Raw genomic sequence first — 19,233 nt, 5'->3', positions numbered from 1 at the left:
ATTGGACAAGACAGCAGTTCAGAATTAGTTGGGCATATTCAAACTGAAAAGCATAAACAAATGGGGCAATTAAGACTAAGAGGAAACTCATCAGATGCTTTGTAAGGGACAGAAAGTGATAGCAACTAATTTCAAGCCAAATTAAACAGACTATGACAGAGTTGTGGGAAGACTTGAGGCAGGAGTGGTCTCACCACACAAACTAACTCCCAGTTTCCAAAGTTCCTTACTAATTAAAATAACGACAATCCCCTTGATTGCCCTTTCACATGGGCTCACTTCAGGCGTCATATTCAGTGTCCAATGGTTGTCGATAGCACCACCAAGTTTGCAACTGTTTCGGATTTTCCCAGCAAAAGTGCATTGTCATTTCAATGATTTCACACATTTCTGCCAAAATATTAGATTTTCAAGTTATTTGTTACTTCAAAATTCTCTCTCACAACACACAATTTAAACTAAACATTTCTCATGAGAATCATAGATTTCCTGTCTTGTTCAACAGCTAGAACAAATAGTGTTACATTGTTAATAGCAAACATGTTCTCCGCCTTCAATACAATAGGACATTCAACATCACATCAGCAACCTAGGAAAATAATTCAGGACAGAGGGAAAATAAGCAAGTGATTTTCCACTACTGTTGAAAAATGAATCTCTCAGGCCTAGTCAAGCTAAGAAAGCCTAAATGCACATTATTAACACAATTAATACATATTAATATTATTGTGTCCCTTACAATTATAATCAAATATGCAAAGTGAATTATTTCATTGCAAATGTTATTTACAACGTGTTAGAACATTAGTGCATTTATTTTTCTGCACACATGTAACGCTCATTAATTTAATTCATTTAATCAATATAAGTATGATTAATTAATATTCATTTTATACTTTCATTCCAATATTCATCTCAATAAAAACGCTCAACATTAATTTGATCTCTATTAGTAACTCCTCTGACGGCAATCTATGCCGTCACAAAATAACTTATCTCATACAATGATACAAATAAAAACCTTGTAGTTTGATAACGCATAGGTCTAGGTCTGCTGTAATTGTCAATTCTTTTCATTGCCTGATAATATCTGTTTCTCATATTTTTCCTTTTCCATTTCTTTCCTCCTCTTTTGATGCTTTATTGTTGTCTTGCCAGAAATTGTAAGCCTTGTAAAATCTAAGTGCACAAATTATGCACACTGTCACAATCGACAAAGGTTTTAGGATTATTCTCACAAAACCATTCCCTAAGTTTCCAAACCAAGTTCCTACCTTTGAGAATTCTTCATCTATTGTCTCCCAAACATTTGTCTGTTTCAGGTCATTCAGGTCATGTCTAATACTTGTTAGATTAGATAAGTGTCTCCTTATCTCTCTGCTGTTATCAGGAATATAAGTGCAGCAGTGCTATGACTTTAAACCTCAGCAGACTCTGCCTTCCTTTGCTAAAAGGATGCATAACACAAGGTGAATCTGCAAAATCAGAGTCTTTGCCACAACCATTTCTGTGTCCAGAAGGAGCATTGCACCTGGAAAATCAGTTGACATCCCTAAATCAATTGTTGATAAATTCCTTATCTTTATTTCATTCAAGATCACACCCACTGATGGAATAAAAGCCCCAAAAATGTCTCCAGTAATTTCTGAACCACTTGCTCCTTTTTTGAGTCTCATTTTAAATCTCTTCTAGTGGGATTGTCAATGGTGTTGTTGACGCAGATATGCTAATTAAGAACATCATTAGTGATTTATATGTTGTTACTAATGTGAAAATGCATAGAGAAATTAATTGTAAAAAAAATAATGTGCCCTTGGGGTATGATCACCATGTGTAATAAAATAACTGAAAATGTGAAAAATAATGAAAATATATGAGAAAAAATGTAGTAATATGTCATAATGAGACACATAACCTTTGTTTTGTGTTATTAAGTTAGCTGAATTAAGGGTCTAGTTCCACTGAGCCTTGCACATTCTGAACATGGAGAAACCGGACACCTTGCAAAGGACTGGAAATCATGAACTGCAGCCTTGAACCGTTCAAAGATCAAGTTACTTAACTAGAATTTTCTGCAATGTACCGGCAGACAGGAGATGATGAAGACAATTCGATACAATTACGTGTAGAGCAGGCTAAATGTACTTTGCCGTGACTTGAACAATAGAGGCACTCATTGGAGAGCCATATGCAACAATTATGATACATGAATGACCGAATGATGAGGGCATTGCAAGAAGAACCAATCAGTTTCGTGTAATTTGAAGTTTATTAAAATTAGTAGATTCAGTAAACAAAAACTATAGGTTGAAGCCATATCTGTTGACCAACTGACCAATTAGCAATTAGAGGGATGGACTGGGAGACCCTAATAAAAAGTCATGAAAAGGGGTGAGGGATCAGAACTGCGGGGAGAAAATTGATGACGTCAGGAGACGCTGTCCGAGGTGCTGATATTGGGTTTATACTCTGTGAGCCTGATCCGTAGCTGACTAGTTGATGACCTGAAGACGAAGACTGACTTGTTGCTTATCCATCCTAGATAGGTAGCTATAATAATGTGACTGGCGAATTTATGCCTTTTCTTCTAGGTACCAACTGGGCTGTCTATAGGGATTCACACTTAGGTAGAGTTTTTCCAAATTAATGTTTTCTCTAAATTGTTTTCGCATGAAGACCCCCAGACTAATGCTAATCTTGGTTAGGTAGGATGTTAGGGGTGACATTGACGGTGACAAATGACTGACAAGCTTAATTGCTGAATTACATTATTAATGCTGATATTCATAGCTTATGGTATTGCTTTGTAGCATATATTTTCTTTAAGAGAAAATGTATTTTAACAAGTGAATTAATAAAGAGTTGATTTGAATAAAGTTGATATTACAGATGATTTAGAATTGTAAGCAATAGGGAAATAAAGCTTGTTAACCCTTTCTTGAGTAGTGTTTATTTTTGATTAGTAAGGTTTAATTTTGTGTTTTCATAGAGTGTTTCCTTGATTATTGATGTTAGTTATTGATTCAATAGTCACTGCATAACTAGGATATTCCATGCGATTCAAAAGGTTCATCAACCTATGAGCGTCCCCTTGTAAGTTTACTTACTAAGGACTAGGCGCACTAACAGTTTTTGGTAGCAACTTGATGGTTAGTTTCCTTGGGGAACTAGTTATGTGGTGATTATTGGTTATGGTAGTAGTTTAAGTTAGGATTAGTTGTTCATATTTTATGAGGTTTGAATGTTATTTTTCTGAAATGGCAATTGTAGCAGAAATTATGTCACCTTAAGCCCAGAAATTACTTTCCCAGATCCTGGATCCTGTTAGTGGAGTTGGGTATGTTCTCAGCATGTTTTGAGATAGTGTGAAGGTGGTAGGTTGCGCTTGCACAAGCTTAAGCAAACCACAGGTGAATTGTGATGCATGAGAGGTAAGTGGGGAGTCTGCATACTCCAGTTGAGGTTAGAAGGAGTGTGCATACTCCGTAGTATGAGAGTAAGGAAGTCGTCAAACTTCACATGTGTGTGGCGCTTTGTGCTAAAAAATTATCAACGTGGTTGTTGGTGATGTACGGATCCTGCGTGGTCTAAGACTCCAGAGTATATTGAGAAGTGTAGGAGACACTTGGGTATACGTTGTAATCTGTCTGGGTTAGTAGGATGATCGGGCGTGGTCAACAAGTCAGCGTGAGTGATAATTGAGTAAAATAAATTTCAACTGAGATTTGGAGAGTTCTATGTGCACCAGGACAGACCCACTAACCAGTTGAGAGTAAAATTTGCAGGTAAAATTTTGCTTGCGAATGTGGGAGACTGAGAAAGAGGCCAAGGGAGCCATTAGTGAAAATCTGTAAGGTCTCTGAATCAATAGTGTCCCTTCCTGTAGTAAAACAGCAGGTTTGTTTTACTTATTGTTTTTTGGTAAGTGCTCGCAAATAATTAGCATTAGTCGTGTGAGTTGAGTTGAGGAGGATGAGCCACAAGACTTTGTCAACAGCTGTGTGTGAGCGTGAAGTCAGGTTGTGCCACGCTGGGATAGGTCGGTTAGTGAGAAGAGCCGCAAGCGGATTGGCAGCCGTCCATAAGAGGCAATTGCTTGAGTAAGCGGGTGAAGGGAATCTTGGGAGTAAAAGTCATTTAATTATTGAATCGAAGTAAACAAAACAGACAAAAATGAAATTTTTCAAGGCATTCAGAAGTGTGATGAAGGGTGATTCTTACATTAAGATGTCAGTGGGGGAGCCGACCCCACCAGAAAATTATCCGACTTACATTGTGATGGAGGAGCGAGGTGTAGCACTGTGTCTTTGGTTGAAGCAGTGGTGTAAGTTAACTAAGAAGCGAGGATCCTTAGCATTCCCAGAGCATGGGAAGTTTAATTTGAGAATTCTGGACCAATTGCGAATGGCATTATATGAGATGAAGCCATTACCGAGACCAGCACAGTTTGAGGCTTTAGTGGTATGGGAACTGGTGGCTAGACAGCAACAAGAAATGAAGTTTAAAAGGAGAATGAAGGGTGTAGAGAAATCTTTAGCTGAAGCTAGATGGGATTGGGAACAGAAGAGATGGAGAGCAGAGACACTCCAGTGTGCTAAATTGTTTCCTGCCATTACAGAGGAGGATGAGGCAGAGAAGGAGGTTGGTGCTAAAGAGGATGAAAGTGCAGGGAAAAAGAAAAAGAGAAAGTCTTAGGTTGATGATGAAGATTCTGATGTTGAGGATCTCATTATGCAGCTGTTAAGTGATCGACCTCCACCTTTAATAACTTATTTGGGGGGTCCAGGCACTAGTGCCACTACTACTGCTCCAGCACAAGCACAAAGATCTGAGGGAGCAGTACAGGCAGAAGACGGACAAATACCAGGGGTAGTACAGAGTACACCTAATGCAGGAACTACTACTGTGGTTCAAGCGCAGATGCATCCACCTGCGGTACAGAGAATTTATCCAGATGTACCAGTTCTTGAGACAGTCTCGAACATAATGGTGCCAAGGGTACAAATGCTTCCAAAGCCAATCCTAGTTCAGACAGAACCAACCCCAATGTTATTGCCTTTAGGACAGGCGCAGGGTTTTCCGAAGTTTACACCAATGACAGGAACACAGTCAGATATTACACCAGACATGCACCAGGCAATGGGGGTAACATTCCCACAGGGTGCAAGTGTAAGGGCAGCTCCAGATGCAATATCGCTACCAATTACTGTTGGTCCAGCAGTACCCTTATTTGCACAGAAGAAATCAGATGCATTGGAACAGAATGAAATATCACAGAGTCTTGTGAGGAGGGGAGTGAGTGATCGTGTGCATATGATGTAGTCTGCAGGACAGACTTTCAATGGATCTAGACCTTTAATGGATCTTAGTTAGTGCCAAATGCGAGTAACATTTCATTACAGGGATTGTCAGCTCAACAGTTGAGTGAAAGGTTAGACAGTATAAACACTCCTCAAAACGCATCCAAAGGGTGAAGATCAAATACATTGTGTAATGTAAAATAAAGAAGCAACCAAATTAGTTGAGGGAACAATGGGTGTGAACAGATTAGAATCTTGCACTGAAGAAGAGCTGAGGTATTTGTGTCCAAAGATTACAAGAAAAGTTAGTAAAATACATCAGAAATTGGCAGAGCTAGCAGAAAAACAAGACATCGAGATTGAGAAAACGAAGCATTTGAAACGCAGTTACAGATTAGATTTCGAGGCAAAGGATTTCATGCACATGAGTTCAGCAGGAATGAAGGCACATTTGAGGGAATTGCTGCAGAGCGCTCAGATTTGGGGAGCGTTAGAGAAGTGGGAAGGTAGATGGACAAAGAAAAAAGATAAGCAGAAGTGGGATTCACAAGAAGGGTCTGAGGAGGTTCAATGAGAAAAGGAATCAGTAAAGATGCTTCCAATGAGAGAGATTCAAGAAGGGCAGTTTGTTTATGTCTCATGGCACAGGAATGATATACTGTCATTTACCAATGATTACCCAAAATTGAGAGAGAAGCCGGTCGAGTGGTATCAGAAAACAGAGAGATTTGTTAAACTTTCTAAATGTCTGTGGGAAGACTTCAACACACTATTGGAGATAGTTGTACCAGCTGACTTATGGGCTGAGTGTAAGAGAGCAGTGGACTGGCCAACAAGTGAACCAGAAAGGGATAAGGTCACGGGTGCACCTTATCCTGAGGTAATGAAAATTTATTATAAGGTGATCAAGTTCCTGAAGACAAGAATTTCTCCTAAAAATATTGATTGGCAAAGGATTGACAGAATGGTCCAAGAGTCTAATGAATAGATCCATACTTATTATGAAAGATTGTTAAAGGCATTTAAAGTACAGTGGAAGTGAAGCAATTGTGCCGAAAGACATGTTGTATTTTGTGTTCAGATTTGTTGAAGGATTGAGACCAGAAGTAGGGCAGATGTTTAAAAGTCACTTAATTTGCATTAAAACTGAAAAAGTTGAAAGAGAAAGTGATGGTGATGCAAATGAAGGCAGCTCAGACAGGAGTGCAGGGAGCTATAGTTCTGCCTATGCCGCCGCAACAGAGAGCAGTTATGTTTCAGCCTCACGTGAGAGGTAGAGGACGTGGAGTTGAAGTGATGCGTAGTCCAGAGTTAGGGACTGTAGTTGTTCAGACTGACATGCAGGGGATGAACAAGATGTTGCTGTGTCATTTGTGTGGAAACGTGAGACACTGGAAGCGGGAGTGTCCGTTGATGGCGCAGGATGGTGTTGTTCAGCAAGGTGATGTAAGTACATTTCAAATTGTGAAAGTCCCACAAATGAAAGGATTTATTCCTAATATCCAGAATCGAGGACAGAATTTCTTACAGGTACAGCAAATGCAGGTGCCACACGCACAATTAACCCAATTGCAACCAATCCAGCAGCAGGTCCCCATGGTACCTAGACAGCAAATGCAGATATCTCAAGCCCCGATGGAGCAGCAACAGGTGATGCTTACTCAGCAGGTCACAGGTCAGAGACGACACAGTAGTAATAACACAATGCATCAATTTCCTTTTTATAGTGAGGATGAAATAAATGAAGAATGGATGAGTGACAGTTCGGATGAAGGAGCTTATATGCTTGCAGCTTCCCTAGAAGTAGATCATAGAGGATCTTTCGTGAAGGGAAAAGTAATGGGATACAAGGTCTCATTCTTAGTGGATACAGGCGCTACACGCTCTACAGTGAGAAGTATAGAAGTCTTGAATTTACCTCTTTCAGGCAGAACAGTCCAAGTCATGGGAGTGGAGAATAGAGAGTTGACAAACCCAATCACAGAACCAGTGCAGGTTGAAACTGGAAATTACCCGGGACTGCATAGATTTGTGGTGTGCGATTCAAGTCCCATATCCCTATTGGGAAGAGACTTACTGTGTAAGACCAGATGCTCCATTAATTGTTCGGACACTGGAATAGAAGTCCATACAAATAGTGATGATGAAGAGGAACAGGTGACTGAAATGATGGTCAACAGCGCTAATGATGAATACCTATTGATTGCATTTTTTCCTTTGTTTTATGTGAAAGAACTGCATGCAGACTTGCGGGGAACAGTGAAAGAAGAAGTCTGGGATCTGACAGGGAAAGAATTGGGTTTGATTAAGGGAGTAGAGCCGATTAAGATCACTCTGAAGCCCAGTGCAGTATTTCCGCAGCTTCCACAGTACAACATGCCACAAGATGTTCTAATGAAGGTGGAACAAATAATTGGAGACTTTTTAAAACAAGGAGTTTTGAAAGAAGTATTGACCAGCCCGTGTAATTCACCAATGATGGGTTTAAAGAAGCTATGCGGGAAGTGCGTGTAGTACAGGATTTGCGAAAAGTGAATGATTTGGTGGTAAAATGTTGTCCAGTGGTGCCAAATCCAGCAGTGATGCTGTTTCAGATTCCTTGCGATGCAGAGTGGTTCACAATGGTAGATCTGTCACAAGCTTTCTTTTCTTTGCCTCTTCATGAGGACAGTCAGTTTCTTTTTAGTTTCAAATTCCTAGACAGAGTCTACATCTGGTGCAGGCTTCCACAAGGGTATATGGAGTCACCATTCCTGTTTAATCAAATCTTGAAAAATAACTTGGAATCATTGGAATTGTCATGCCAATCGACACTAGTACAGTGCATTGATGATTTGCTGATCGCATCCAGAACAAGGGATGAGTGTAAACATGACTCGATTGCACTATTAAACCATTTGGGAGAATTTGGACATAAGGTTTCACCTGTGAAATTGCAGTATTGTAAAAAATCAGTGAAATGCATGGGACACCAGATTGAAAAGGGATTAAGGAGAATCTCTAGGGAGAGAATTACCATGATTCTGCAGAGAGGTCCCCCGACTTCTCAGAGAGATGTCAGGCTGTTTCTGAGAATGGTGGGGTACTGCAGACAATGGATTCTGAATTGCTGAGATTGCTAAACCCTTGCAGCAGTTGACACATAAGGAAGTTACAGATCCCGTTACCCTAGATGAAGATCAGATGAAAGCATTCACGGAATTGAGAGAGAGTTTGTGCAGAGCTCCAGCGTTGGTAATGCCTGATTACAGACAACCTTTCACTTTGTTTTGTCATGAATGTGATGCTTGTTCTTTGTCTGTTTTGGCACAGGTCCATGGTGGTGGTTATCACCCAGTAGCTTATTTTTCATCTACCTTGGACCCGCTTGCAGCAGCTTTACCAGGTTGCCTGCGCGCAGTAGCCGCAGTTGGTCAAAGTCTTTCCCAATGTTAGGGGGTAGTCATGGGATACCCTTTGAAGGTAATGGTACCACACTCTGTTGAGATTTTTCTGACAAGGACGAAAACCCAATACTTGACGGGTGCAAGACTGACAAGGTATGAGACGAGCATATTGGGTGCTCCAAAAGTAACATTAAAGAGATGTTTAGTGCTGAATCCAGCAACATTGCTTCCAAGTGATACCGTTGAAATTGAAAAAGAAGAAGATGTTCATCATGATTGTCTGGAGGTAACCGAATTGAGTACAGAACCGAGACCTGATATTAGAGACATACGTTTAAAAGAAAATGACCAAATTGTCTTTGTTGATGGTTCGTGTCTCAGAGATGGAGCAGGCACACTGAGAGCAGAATATGCAGTGTGCACAATTACAGGCACGTTAGAAGCTTCATGGCTTCCAGGTGTATACTCTGCACAAGAGCAGGACTAGTAGCTTTAACTAGAGCATGCTATGTTTCTGCAAGATTAAGAGTCACCATCTATACTGACAGTCAATATGGATTTGGAATTGTTCATGATTTTTGTCAGTTATGGTCGCAGCGAGGTTTTATGACCTCTACTGCAACACCAGTGAGAAATGGCGACCGAATACAAGAGTTGTTGTATGCAATACAGTTACCTGAAGAAATTGCTGTGATAAAATGCAGTGCACATCAAAAGACACAGGATTAAATTTCATTGGGAAATGAGTATGCAGATCAAGTTGCAAGGTTTTGCGCATTGAACTGTATATCGTTTAAAGACAAATGGGAACTAATGCCTGAAGAAGAAAATAATTGTGCAAGTTTTGCCTTAAAAGTAATTGATACACCAAGAATTAAAAACATTGCAAGAAAATGCAGACAAAGAAGAAAACAGGCTTTGGATTAAGTTAAAAGGTACCCAAAGACCGCATGAAATTTGGGTTTCTGAGGAGGGTCAGATGGTATTGCCAAACAGTTTGTTGACTCAGATGGCTGGGTTCTACAATGGCCAAGCACATATTGGAAGAGATGCCATGGTTAGACTGTTCAAAGTTGATTGGTTTAATCTGAAATTCAGACAAGGAGCAGAGGCAGTATGTCATCGATGTGTAATCTGTCAGCAACTAAATGTGGGGAAAGGGACAGTGGTGGATTTGAGCCACATTGGAAGGGCAGGAGGACCATTCAGCAGAATGCAGTTGAATTTCATTGAGATGCCTGCATGTGGTGGATTGAAGTACGTGTTGGTGACTGTATGGGTCTTTAGTCATTGGATTGAAGCAGATCCCAGATGAAGGAATGATAGTCTCACAGTAGCAAAGCTGATGCTTAGGGAGTTAATACCACGGTTCGGATTTGCAATCTCTTTAGAATCAGATAGGGGAACTCACTTCAATAATGAAGTGATCAAACTCTTATGTGCAGCACTGAACATTGAGCAGAAGTTGCATTGCAGTTACCGCCCTGAAACATCAGGACTAGTGGAGCAAATGAATGGTACACGGAAATCGAGAATTACCAAAATATGTGCCGCGACTAAACTGAAATGGCTAGATGCCTTACCTTTGGTACTGATGTCAATGCAAAATATTCCTGACAGGAAGACAGGACTAAAAAACACACAAATGGAGTATGGGGTTCTCTTATGCGTCGAGGGATAGACACCAGGGGTACCAATTGTGCCCTTGGTTCCTCGTGGTCCTCTGTTTAGAGGAAGGGGGTCAGTGTGAGATGGGTGAGCAGTGAAAGAAGAGAAAAAGGGGGGGAATTTCCTTTACGGACTAGGTGGTCTCACACACTATATAGTGTCATGGTTCATCATTTGACCACCTAGCCCCACCCAGATAGGACAGTGCCACCTGGGCGGACTCAACCTCACTGTTAAAAGAACAGGAGGGAGTGCGTAAATCAATTCTAGGTCTGGAAAGATCGGGATCCAGCTAATCTAGGGAATAAAAACACCTAAACAGATACCTGTGTAAAGTTACAATTTAATAATAGGGTCTGTTTGGTGTGGTTAAAAGCGTGGATTGGGACACCTCTGTGAGAGCAAGGACTCACAGGGTCACCTATCTAAAGAGTGATAGCCAACATGTTTCTGCCCTCAGTGGTGAGCCTAGGAAGGTCTCGGGGCATTCATCAGGGCAAGGGATCCCTAAGACTCATGGTAGGAGTATGAGAAAACACTGTCCGGTTGGTAACAGGTCTAAAAAATAAAGAAAACGGCCTACCTTACCAAGGGACTACCTTGAGGTAGCCTGCAGGGTATGAAACAGATAGACAATGAAGGCAACAGTGTAACACAGCACTACACAGCGAACCAACAACACACGTGACAAGAAAAATGCTCATGCATAGAACAAGTACACTCAATGAGGGCAATAAGCATGCACATGGAACTTCATTGATAATACTACTACTAAGGGCAAGTGGAAAAAATCTTACCCTATCCCTAGAGGCTATTGGCCTTTGGTGTCCAGGAGGGGGAGTGTCCCCTTATTGTCAGACACTAAGGTTCAAGAAAAGAAGAGATGAAGAGGGGCATAAAAGTGGAGACACAATTATATAGAGGGTGGGCTCTGTGTGAAGAAGAAATTACGCAGAGGAGAGGTCCAGCTAGGGGCCTATATTGTCCGGTGGAGGAGGCTGGTTGAAAGACAACAGGCTACAGAAAGTAAAAACCAAGTAAAGTACTTGTATTTATAAGGGAAAGCCATATATCTATAGCGCGTTAGATAAGGTGACAGGACTGTCACCCCATGAAATCCTCATGGGCAGGGCAATGAGATTGCCAGCAATTCCAGCCAATGCACTTGTAAATATTACAGATGATATGGTGTTAGACTACTGCAAAGGTCTGGCTGATGTGGTTCGCTCTTTTTCTCAGCAGGTGCAGGCTGTTACCCTGCCACCCATCCATGACCCAGGTCACAATCTGAGAGCTGGAGATTGGGTCGTCATCAAAAGCAAGTTCGGAAGACTTGTTTGGAACACCGTTGGAAAGTTCCATACCAGGAAGTGCTAACAACTACGACAGCTGTAAAGTGTGCAGGACTGCTGAACTGGATACATGCAAGCCATACAGAGAGAGTGGTGAGCGGCAGGAGCATGAAGAAGTGTTGTTGAGAGCACCAACAACAGTGAAGCAAGTGACTGTAAATGAGTCAGAACAAGAACAAGCTGATCCTGAGATTGATCCTGAGTTTTCGGAAGATGAATCAATCACCCCTGTAAGAGACGAGAGTGAAGAATTCCAGGAGGGTGAACAAGATTCGAACTCAATGGATACAGCAGGAGAACCGAGCACAGCAGGGATTCTCCCAGAAGCAGACGATGCTGAAAAGCAAGCAGAGCAAGTGCCAGATCAAGAGGGTGAAGGAGTTGAGATGGATCAAAGTCAGAGTGGTCCGACTCCTCCTGAACCCATTGCAGGTTCATCAAGAGAAAACACCATAGAAATAGAAAAAGAGAAGAGTCCAATTCTAACGCGAATATTGACTGAAGGAACGAGAAAAGGAGACAATTGGCCTGAGTCGCGAACTGGAAGAAAGAATGAGTTGGTCATAAATCAACCTATGGAGGAAGAAGTGGATACTACGAGAAAAGAAGAATTAAGTGAAGGAGAATCAAATGGAGAACAAAGGTTGAAAAGAAAGACAGTAGCAAGTCGAAGATACGCAGGTCCAGAGTGGGCATATGCAGCAACAAGTGAATGGCAAAACGAGTTCATGTCCTTTTGTTTTGACAGAGAAGTTCCAAATCAGTAATATGATGCAACCTGAAAGAGATCAATAGACTGAGTTGGTGAGCTAATCTGGAGAAATCTGAAAAGAAACTGTTGAAATAAACCGGAAAAGACATTGATAACTTGATATGACATTTGAAAATCTGGATGTGACAAGCTGCTAACCGATTTTTGACAAAGGAGAAAAAAGGTTCCTATGTGAGAAACTGAACTGTGAGAAATTATTATTTTTTCCCTTGTTTTTGATTTTTCCTGTTGCACTTTAACTAAGAGTTATTTCTGATTCTTTACAGATCATGGCTAAATTAAATAATTGCATTAGAAATATTAAATATTGTAGGTATTTGAGTGTGGGAGTGGCAACTATGTGTGGAATAATGTTCATAATAATGATTGTGGGAATGTCTGTTCATGAAATGAAAGAGGTTACTATTACCTCTCATCCTGAGACTACTACACTAACAGCTTTAGAGAGGTTTAAGTTAGATGAAAAATATTTGCATGAATATACTAATGCACAAGTAGAGCTTTCCTCTAATGTGTCCTATCGGTTGTTGAGTGAGTATGTTGAGATGATGGATGCAAGGAATTGTCTTGTGTGTACGCAAATTCCTTCCTCTCTGGAAGAAGGGGTTACGTACCGTAGTCTGCCGTTAATCTATGGCATAACTTGTAGTTTGCTACTAACCAGATTCTATAACCAGGAGTATATTCAATATTTTTATTCTAACCATGATGTTGTGTTTTCTTTTGTTCCTATTATTAGATTTTTGACTAAAATAGCTAGGGAACATGACATAGTATTCTTTGAGCCATCGCTAACATTTGGAACTGCTTATGAACATAGAAATAACCTAACCTGCTTACTAACTCTGTTAGAAAAGAGCTTCATAGGGCATACTGATGATAGACGGAAGGCATTGAAGGAGAAGTTAGAGAAGGGATTGGAGAAAAGGACTTATAAGAATGTTGATGCTTACACTGCTATTAAAACGCAAGGGAAATTAGCTTAAGATGCATTGCATGTAGGAAAGCTTTGTATATATAGGCTGAAATCACACACTGACACTTTATTTGTGGGAATGAGTGAATGTAGGCATGTGTTTTTGTTTCAGAGTAAATGGACTTTTATGCTGAATGGTAAGGACCCTGCGATTCCTGGAATCTACTTTATTTGTGGATTTAATGCTTATTACCGTCTTCATAAAGGATGGTATGGGACATTCTATTTGGGGATAGTTTTCCCTAAAATTAATCAAATAGATGATTTAAAGAAAATTCCGAAAGTGACTGAATTACATCATGAGCAACAGAGGAGGGAAACCTCTTCTGCAATTGTGGGAGATGTTTTTGGTGCAGGAATTCCTTCTGTAGGAGTTATTTTGAATGCAATTAAGATACAAAAGTTGTCTACTATTGTGGATAACATGCTGACGAACTTTACAGGGGCAATACTCCTGTTAACTACTGAATGGGCTGCGGATAGAGCTATGATGCTGCAAAATAGGCTTGCTTTAGACACAATTTTAGCGAAAGATGACGGAGTCTGTAAAATTATTAATGCTAGGCATTGTTGTTCTTTAATTTAATACCTAATAATGATGAGGAGATAAAGACTTACTTACTAACGTAACTAATTCAAGCAAGTATTGGAAAGAATTGAAAGAACAAGGAGTTTGGGAAAAGGTTGGAAATGGTTTTGCTTCCGTGGGTAATTGGTTTAGTCAAATTTGGAATGGGATATTATGGAAAATTGGACAGGGAATATTAATTGTGATTGTTTTGATATTGGGATTATGGGGTACATGCAAATAATGGCAAAAGATACAATTAAGGAAATCCAAAAATGATCAGAGGAGGGAAGAACAGCCTCGGAGAAGAATCTATAGAGAAAATTTAAGGAGAAGTCAAGAGACTTCAGAAACACAAATTTAAATTTAATGATGAGGGAAGGTGTGATGACATATTTAGTCATCAGAGAAGGGACTGCTGAAGTAGATATGCTAATTAAGAAAATTATTAATGATTTATATGTTGTTACTAATGTGAAAATGCATGGAGAAATTAATTGTAGAAAAATACTGTGCATGTTTGAAAAATGTGCCTTCGGGGTATGATCACCATGTGAAAATATATGAGAAAAATGTAGTAATATGTAATAATGAGATGCATAACTTTTGTTTTGTGTAATTAAGTTAGCTGAATTAAGGGCCTAGTTCCACTGGGCCTCGCACATTCTGAACATGGAGAAACCGGATGCCTTGCAAAGGACTGGAAATCGTGAACTGCAGCCTTGAACCGCTGAAAGTTCAAGTTACTTAGCTAGAATTTTCTGCAATGTACCGGCGGACAGGAGATGATAAAGACAATTTGATACAATTACGTGTAGAGCAGGCTAAATGTACTTTCCCATGACCTGAACAATAGAGGCACTGACTGGACAGCCATATGCAACAATTTTGATACCTGAAGGACTGGATGATGAGGGTATCGCAAGAAGAACCAATCCATTTAGTGTAATTTGAAGTTTATTAAAATTGGTCGATTCAGTAAACAAAAACTATAGGTTAAAGTCATATCTGCTGACCGACTGACCAATTAGCTATCAGGGGGATGGACTGGGAGACCCTAATAAAAAGTCATGGCAAGGGGTGAGGAACCAGAACAGCGGGGAGAAAATTGATGACGTCAGGAGACGCTGTCCAAGGTGCTGATATTGGGCTCATACTCTGTGAGCCTGATCCTTAGCTGACTAGTTGATGACCTGAGGACGAAGACTGACTTGTTGCTGATCCATCCTGGATAGGTAGCTATCATAATCTGACTGACGATTTTATGCCTTTTTTTCTAGGTACCAACTGCACTGTCTATAGGTATTCACACTTCGGTAGCTTTTTTCCAAATTAATGTTTTCTCTAAATTGTTTTCGCATGAAGACCCCCATGCTAATGCTAATCTTGGTTAGGTAAGCTTTTAGGGGTGACATTGACGGTGACAAATGACTGACGAGCTGAATTGCTGACGTACATTATTAATGCTGATATTCATAGCTCATGATATTGCTTTGTCGCACATGTTTTCTTTAAGAGAAAATGTCTTTTAACTAATGAATTAATAAAGAGTTGATTTGAATAAAGTTGATATTACAGATGATTTAGAATTGTAAGCAATAAGGAAATAAAACTTGTTAAACCTTTCTTGAGTAGTGTTTATTTTTGATTAGTATGGTTTAATTTTGTGTGTTCATAGAGTGTTTCCTTGATTATTGATGTTAGTTATTGATTCAATAGTCACTGCATGACTAGGATACTCCATGCATTTCAAAAGGTTTATCAACCTATACGCGTCCCCTTGTAAGTTTCCTTACTAAGGACTAGGCGCGCTAACAGTGTCTACTTGGTGGATTTTTGGAAAAAAACACTACTACACAGCGTGTGCCATACCAACCTTTCAGTAACTTGTAATAGGCATTCTGATTGCAGATGTAATAGACACCAGGCACAGCAGGGTCTTATTCATTCAGCATAAAATCCCATACACTCTTAGAGAAAAACACGTCTGCATTCACTCATTCCTACAAACTTATTGTTAGTTTTTGATTGCGGCCTATATATACCAAGCTTCTCTGCATGTTGACAATCTAAAGCTGAGCATTCTTGTATATCTGGTGTGTTGTGAACCGATTCCATTCTGGAAACTATACCTTTATCTATCTTTTCTTTTACTGCTTTTCTTCTGTCAACTTGATTAATGAACTCCTTTTTCACCTGTGTAAGAAGACATGTTAGATTATTCTGGTGTGCATATGGTATTTCAAATGTCATTGTAGTTTCAAAGAATCCACCTACTATATCCATGTTCTTAGCCTTTGTAATGGTGCTCAAATGCTGATTAATCTGAACAAAAGCGAAAACTAAAATGTATTCTTGATTGTACAAACGTGTCAATAATAAACTGCAACTAATGCCATAAGTTAATGGTAAACTGTGATAAGTGATTCCCTTTTGTACTGATGAAAGCATTTGTGTACACAGATAACAATCACGCACATTAATTGTCCCCATTTACTCATACAGCAAACTATAATATACATTGGAAGACAAATCTCCCTTTGTGTCATCTAAATGAAGTAATCCCTCATTCTTATAGAACTAATCTTGCTTGAATCTTGTCATTCTTTGCACCGGAGTTGCTCTGCTTTGCACCTCCCCTTTCATTGAAACACTAATTTCTGCAATCAATAAAATACACACAATCATACATACTATAACCAAACCAATACAAACATATTTACATTTATTGCGACTTTCTGTGCTGAGTTCTTGACATCTGTAGAATCAGAGGAGAAAAGAAAGGAAAAGAAATATAAAAAGCAGTTCTTGATCTTTAAAAAGAAGAAACAAAATATTCTTCGAATTCAGCTAAAAGTTCTTAAAAATAATTAAAATGTTAATTGTCCATAGAAAACAGTCTGATAATCACTTATGGTCACTTCCAGAGAGTAATGCCTTTATTAATCAATTGGTAAGGTTATTTCAAACCTTAGTTCAAATATGATTTCAATTCCAGAATGTTCAACTGAATTCTCATGGTCAAAACAAAAGGCCATAAAATCATTCTCCCATTCATTTGTGACAAGATAGATCCAGTCAGGTATAGAGTATCTGCAGGTTGGCACTCCTTTTCTTTTCGTTCTCCTTACAGCACCATTGTCATCTTGACGTTGATGTGACTCTTCAACCACTTCTGTTATAGCTGGGAGTTTATCAGCAACCAGTTCATGTGCAGCTGCAGGCCATTTATCTCCTTTCACAGTTTTCTTTTCAGGTGCAACTACATTTACAGTGGTTGCTGTGCTGTCAGGAGTCATTTGACTTTGACTGTGCTCTCCTAAACTTTTGACTGCATGCAGGCTGCTTGCACCTTCACAACTCTGCACAAATTCTGCTTCAACCACTTGCTCCATCCTCATAGCTTAGTCAAGCTGAACCCCTTGCTCATCAGTATTCACTCTTGCAGTATCAGACTCTGTGTTCTCAAGAGGACACAAGACTTTGCATGTATGGCTTGCGTGGATCCAGTTCGGAAGATCAGCACATTTCACAGCTGTTGTTGTCACCAAGATAATTTGAAGCAGTCCTTTCCACCTTGGCTCTGGGCAAGTCTTCCTGACATGCTTCTTAACAGGAATCCAATCGCCAGCTTTCAAGCTCTGACATTGTTCTTGAGCCATTTTAACTGTTGCTGCTTCAACCTGATGAGACAAAGAGCGAACCACATCAGCCAGACCTTTGCAATAATCCAGCACTAAGTCATCTATTGTGTTCACAAGTGCATTTGCAGGTACTGCTGGTAATCTCATTGCACTCCCCATAAGAATCTCATGGGGAGACAGTCCTGTCTTCCTGTCAGGGGTGCTATGCATGTTCATCTGGACAAGCAGCAATGCATCATGCCATTTCAACGCTGTAGATGCACAAACCTTTGCCAATTGAGCTTTCAGTCTTGCATTCATTTGTTCCACCAATTCAGATGCCTCTGGTCTATAAGTGCATGCAATTTTTGCTCAACGTTCAGTGCTGCACACATTTTTATGAACTCATTATTAAAATGAGTTCCTTGATCTGATTCCAAAGAAGTCGGGCACCCAAATCTGGGTATCAGTTCCCGGAGCAGCAGCTTAACTACAGTAGGACTATCCTTCCTAAGTGTTGGAAAAGTTTTGATCCAGTGGGAGAACACGCACACAACAACCAATTCATACTTCATTCCATTGCATACAGGCATCTCAATAAAATCAAGTTGTATTCTGTTAAATGGACCTCCCGATCTGCCTATATGGCTCAAATTAACCACTGTGCATTTTCCTATGTTCATTTGTTGGCATGTAACAACTCTGTGACAGACCGCTTTTACAAACAATCTGAATCTAGGGTTCTACCATGTCTGTTTGAATGTTTGAAACATTGCATCTCTGCTGAAATGAACCTGACCATGATATTACCTTGCCATCGGGTTCAACAAACAACCTGGCAACACAACTTCGTTTGAAACCTAAATATCATCTTCCTTCCTTTGAAAACAACCTGCTTTAATTCAACCTCTGTGTTCTTCCTCTGTTGCTTCTTCCTGTTACTCTTAATTTCATCCCAGGTATCAACCACTGACATAAACAAATATCTGATTTGTCTCACCAGTGTCACTTCCACCACCCCACTCTTCATTGAAAGTGACACAATGGAGTTCACAACATCTGGCAATTTGGTCAGCATATGCATTGCCCAATGATACATAATCATTTAACTTTAGGTGGGCTGTGCACTTTACAGCCACACTATTCTTAGGTAACTGCAAAGAATTAAAAAACTTATGAATTCTTTCACCATTTTGAATGGGTGATCCTGATGAGGTCATGAAACCTCGCTGGTGCCATAACTGCCTGAAGTCATGCCCAACACCAAATCTGTATTGGCTATCTGTGAATAGTGTCACTTTGAGCTGCTCAGATACGCAGCATGCTCTTGTAAGAGCAATCAATTTGGTTACTTGGGCAGAAACGACTCCTTAAAGCCATGAGGCTTCAACCACTCCTGAGAGGTTGCAAACTGCATAACCAGCTCTTAGAGTACCTTCACTGTCTCTGAAGCAGAAGCCATCAACAAATACAACTTGGTCATTCTCCTCTAAAGGAGTATCCTGAATATCAGGTCTTGGTTTGGTGCACAGTTAAGTGACACTGAGGCAGTCATGTTCCTTCTCATTAACATCATTTAAATCATTAA

The sequence above is a fragment of the Pleurodeles waltl genome, chromosome 11 (genome assembly GCF_031143425.1).
Source record: "Pleurodeles waltl isolate 20211129_DDA chromosome 11, aPleWal1.hap1.20221129, whole genome shotgun sequence".
NCBI classification, from domain to species: domain Eukaryota; kingdom Metazoa; phylum Chordata; class Amphibia; order Caudata; family Salamandridae; genus Pleurodeles; species Pleurodeles waltl.
The sequence above is the reverse complement of the archived record's forward strand: the minus strand, read 5'-3'. Positions refer to the sequence as shown.